Raw genomic sequence first — 6,000 nt, forward strand, 5'->3', positions numbered from 1 at the left:
TTACCACCCTGTGTCTCAAAAGGTAAGACGTTTAGGACATATGTTCATATGAAGTTTTTTTCTTAAAATGGGCCCAAAAATCACCCCCATAAATATTGACACTTAATAAGAAAACATCCTGTATATTGATGTTAAATTTTTTCTTTAAATTTGCCAACTTTTGGGACACCATAGGTCCTTTCTTATTTTGATAAAACTGGGCAGAAACAAAATTTACCCAAAGAAGTATAAGGTAAATATTATAATAAGGTGAGTGTCAGATCTATTCGTCTAAGATCGTCCAAGATATTTTATGGATCGATATCATTACAGCCTTGACTAAGGATAAAGTATGTCCGTAAGGTTGGCAAAGTTCCAGGAAATTTCAACATCAATATACCCTTTCACAATTTTTCGAATTCCTGTTATCACTTACTTGTAAATGATTTTTTGTGATTAAAATATGTCATAGTTATATCTACATGCAATTTTTCGCATCATTTTGGAAGCATCCCATTTATAGAAACCGTGTTAGTTCAACCTTAAAGCAGTGAATAACGTGTCTGAGCTCAAATATGAACTTTTATCGATTGCGACTCTCACTCACTAATTCCTTAATTCAGATGATGGATCACCCCTGCTTGCTGTTTCGATTCCAATCCCATAAATGGATGAAAATCCTGCCTCCTCTTTCCGACGATCTAATGAAATTGCTTGATTGGTTCAGTGTAGCCTGAATGGGATATATAAAATCGATATTTTATTCCTTTTCAGCAGATAGGAATAGGTTCTCGGATTACACCATTCGATCTGGATACTTAAGTACTGATATCTTCTCTTCAGCGTTCGGCTTTTGAAATGTAAATTTCGCATTTTATGTTGGTGATATCGAATTGAAGTTTCGCTTTATAGCGATCCTATGATTTTCCTATATGTGGATTGAACGTTTACGACAAGCGTGAGTACCTTCGTTGAAATTTTATAAGTCACCGAAAAACAACACATTTCATACATGATTTATGTAGTTATATTTCCATAAGAGAATAATAAGGAATATTTCAAATTTCTTTCAACCTAGGTCCTTCGAAGAGGACTGACTTCGAAATACCTTCCTGTGTTGTAATCAATAGTTTTTTTCTGATTGAAACAATATTGTTCTGAAAATGGGAAAATTAATATAGGATTGTAAATTTTTAAATTCATTGGATTTTTAACGTTGCTATGAGGTCGTGTTTGTGGGAATCAGAATCGATAAAATGTCAAACTACATGAAAACTCAAGCCACAAAAGCCCGTGAATCTTTGGTTCCGGCGAAATCTAGTTGCCTATAGTAAAGCCTATGGTGAACGGTGTCAACGAAAATACACTGCGCAAAAAATTAACGCACATTCTGAAAATCTCAATTTTAATGAAAGTTAACTCTACATTGACTTTATAACTTATTTTTTATGTTCTCTCGGGAAGGTTTTGAACGAAACAAGACACATTAAATGGAAGAAAAATTCAGGATTTCACCGAATCTTATGTGAAAGAAGAGAAATGAACAATTTTCAAAATACTGAAATGCTGATAAGTGATTTAATACTTGGTATTTCCACCCCTTGCGTTAATTACAGCTCGGCAACGACGGTTCATACTCAAAATGAGTGATCTTAAAATGTTCTGATCTAATCCTTCCCAGATTTCTCCGAGTTGGATTCCTAAGTCATTAAGAGTAGCTGATGATGATTTTCTGAACTTCTCAGCCTTGTATTGAGGTTGTCCCAAACCTGCTCAATCGAATTGAGATCTGGACTTCTTGCTGGCCATTCCATTCGAGAGACTTCAACCTCTTCAAGGTACTCCTGAACGATGCGCGCACAATGGGGTCTGGCATTATCGTCCATAAAAATGAAATTTTCACCAATGTATGGGGCAAATGGCACTACATGCTATTCAAGAATGTTTCTTATATAATTATCAGCATTCATAGCTCCATTATCAACGACCACTAGGTCTGTGCGAGCAGTCAAAGATATTCCACCCCATACCATAATCGATCCTTCCCCGAAACCAGTAGTATTCAGGAAATTGCACTGAGCATCTTTGGAAAGATTCCGAGTAAGGTTGCTGAATGGGTTTAGATAACCCGAAAGCGTATACAGGTCATTGTGGAAGACGAACATCCGCGACTTTGGTTGCCGTTGCGGGAGCCTCAATGACTACCTTGAAGAGCCACGGTGGTTGGAAAAGTTCGTCTGTTGCTGATGGCTATCTGGCTGACAGTTTGTTTCAGAAAAATAAGATAGCGAAGATTCTGCAGATGGCTCTCCCTCCACACTAGCTTGATAGCTGGTGTGCCATCTGCAGAATCTGTTACGGTTCCTGGAGTGTTAATCATAGACAAACTGGTGTTGATGATGGCAGCTGCTACTACAGCTGAACGGAATGTTCTTAAGGAAACGGTAGTCTCATCGACGAATTGCGAACAAGATTTTTCATCTTTTGTATCTGCTTGCAGTACCTTTAGTGGAAATTTCAATAATTGCCATTTTCATTTTGTTGCTCTAATAAAGAAATGAAGCATTCTTTTAGTGAAATATTGATACGATTTCATATTGTCTCAAGGGAAATATAAAACGATATTTCGTATTTCCCTTGGGAAATATAGGTGAGTTACGACATATGGTATCTAAGGCGATAATGCTCAATACCGTTTCAATCAGAAAAAAAATTATATAAGTTTTCAGATAACATTCCCTAAATAAGTACTTAACTGAACATCCCGATTAGTTTCAAGTTTGTTCGTAATATTTTTCATGGAATTCGTTGTGACAGTGTAGTCTTGACGAATTTTTAAGTGACCCTTTCTTCTTGATGCGTATCTCCCACAAGAATAATCGTAGTGCTAAAAGTGATAACGATTCTGAAAGAGCCACTCTACTGATAGATAAATCTCGAAACTTCATCCACTTCGGTGTGGCCGTTTGGTCTTGGTCTTGATGAATAATCGAAGATCTAAATGTGATAAATACTTTGAAAGGGCAACTCTTCTAGTAATGAATCTTCAAATTTTTTCCTCTATGCAACCGTTTGGTCTTGACAAATTTTTAACTGCGTTTTAATGCGTATCTCCCAGAAAAATCATCGTAGATCTCAATGTGATACATATTCTAAAATAGCACAAAATGCACTTTTTCGTCCATATTCCTGAAACTATTCACTTCACAGAAAAAAATTAAATTCATCTTTTGCTCATTTTAACCTGCTCTACATGATGAACACCAAAAATATATAGGATATAGGTTGCCGAAAGAAAAAATCCAGTTTTGATTAAACTTCTATTTGAATTTTCAACTTTAATTTTTGAAGACCCCGTATATGAGATTGCTAAACATAGAGATGTAACGTATGATCCAATATGTCGACAAGAGCTGAGCAAAATTTGGTTTTGATACATCCATAAGAAAAGATGTATCAGCTTTTTTAGTGAGCACCTAGAGCTGTTTTTTACGAAAAAGTTGAATATCTCAGAATCGGTGTCATATGGGACAATGATTGTCATACCAAAGTTACCTTAAAATTTGACAAGGAATTCAAAAATGCAATAAAATACAGGGTTTTTCATTTAAAATAAGAAAGTTGATACCAACAGGGAAAAAACGGAGCACCCTCTATTAGGATGGGTTATAAAAAATAAAAGTTCAATCGATTACAGACAAGTTTTGTATTTAATTTTTTCATCTAGCTCCTTTAGTTTCCACAATAAGGTATAGGGACTCTTTAACTTGGATACCCTGTACATTTAAGTGTGCTACACATTCTTAAAGGGCAACTCTTTTTGTGATAAATCTAGAATTCTTATGTGACCTCATCTTTTTCGGAAGGTCTTGAAGGTAAAATTTGGACTCTCCTATCTCCCAGAAAAACCATCGTAGAGCAGAAAATGATACATTCTGAAAAATAAGGGTGGATTTACGAGAGGAGTTATGGGGGTAATCTTCCTCCCCAAGAGTATGAAATCCATACGATCTTTATTTCAAAGTTTTTATGAGAAAAATGCATATCCGCCCTTTATGAGATGAAACATTTAATTTTTAATTTTTTCATTTACTGGGATAGTCCATATATTTCAAATAGAACGTTAACAAAATTTCGACTGAAAATGACGAATTTATACCACGTGATCCTGACGACCCAAAATGAACAGTATTGTCACCACTTTGTTTAACCGCGTCACTGTAGATCTGTATATTTTTCTTTTCTCCAGGCACAGTCTCAACTTTCAACCAATGCTCCGCTGATGATTTTATATTGAATCTATATAGCGTAGCCACAGAAAAAACGTAGTACCATCCTGTATCTTCATCTTTCCTGCAAGCAATTTAATCTTCGGACAATTCGAGGCGACGACTCTAGAACTGACTAACAATTCTTTCCGCTGTCAGACTACTCGACTTCAAAACATCTCGATATTGCGTTCTTCGAGAAAGGAAGTGTGTTTCGGCTGAGTCAGTGATTGCAGACTGAAAAGACCAGAAAGACTGTCGAGGACCCTTCAATTAGAAGAGATCCCTTTGATAACGTACATCGATGGATGGATATGGAAGATAAAATGGAAATTTTGGCCATTTATCCTTCATGTCAGGTGGAAAGAGAGACAGAACGACGTCTCTCTTGTTCCGGTTTCGGGGAATGGAATCGTCCAACCTCGAGCTCTCGAAAATGATTTTTTTTTCTAGTTTCGTGTAGATCTAACATAGGAGATATCGAATATATTCGAATAAACTGCAATCTGGAATTCAATGGGGAGTACTGAGCTCAAATGTCCTAGAATATTGGGTATATTGAGTGGGGAAACTATACTAAGTGACATGGAAAAAAGAATATTCAGTAGTTATGAGTTTATTGCAAGGAATTTCTATTCTAATAATACTCCGCAATATTTGGGATAGTTCAGAAATTTTGTGATTTTATTGCCACTTAATCTTCATTTATGAGAAATCAAAGAGTTACTCTCTTATAAATTATCCGGATTTTTGGCTCATCATTTGATAACTTTCTCAGATTCAGTCTAACACTTTGAGAGTGTGGCTCTTTGTATGATAACTGATCTGCGTAAGTGAAATTACTTATCCAAATATGTCAAATTCGTAACAGAAATTGATGGATTCACGAAAATTTGGAAAAAATAATAAAATTGTGGGATCATATACAAGGTGATTTTTTAAGTATATGGGCGGAAGCTAAGATTTTAATACACAATTAATCTAGTCAAATCTGTATATTCAGACAACACAGTAACCAAAATTTGAAAGAGCAGAACTATTATATCCAATAAATAAATTTAATCCTTTTCAGTGGAAAACTTTCTTGAAATTATCACAGATTAATCCAAATACAAATCAGTTCAGTCAAGTTTGTGACCCAAAAAATAGTGACCTGGTGAGGGGCTGCATACTGAATACCGAATAAAAATAATAAAATTAGGTTTTATAAAATTTTGGATACTGTGTTGCCTAAAAATACAAATCTGACTAAGTTATTTATTGGGTATTGAAATCTCATGAAATACGAGAAATTCCTTGTTATCCTTAGTTTTATTGCAATTCTCGAAAATTTTATCAAATATGACGAATTTTAATATATGGGGTGTTTTTTTGGGTTTGACTTTATGTATCAGTTTCTCCTAGGCCAGAACTGAAAAAAAATCAGTTACTATGTCAGTATAAACTAGTTGTTGCAGAGAATAAACGTACAAAATATCATCAAAATATATAGAGTGGTTCGAATGTCATAGGTAATTGAAGAAGTTGTCATAATCAGTAAAACACTCTGTATTTTAATTATAAAGAAAGATAGACGCTTTAATATAGGTTATTCTGAGTCAACTCAGTGTCCTCTATATACCTTTAGTTTCAGGGGTCATTTACCAATGAATCAAATTGTATAAGGGGAGGCGTTTTAGTTAGGGCACTCTGATTATATATTATGATTTTCATTTTCATTTCAGCTGGGAGAGGAAAGAAATGATATAAGAAA

This window comes from Coccinella septempunctata, chromosome 2, assembly GCF_907165205.1.
Source record: "Coccinella septempunctata chromosome 2, icCocSept1.1, whole genome shotgun sequence".
NCBI classification, from domain to species: domain Eukaryota; kingdom Metazoa; phylum Arthropoda; class Insecta; order Coleoptera; family Coccinellidae; genus Coccinella; species Coccinella septempunctata.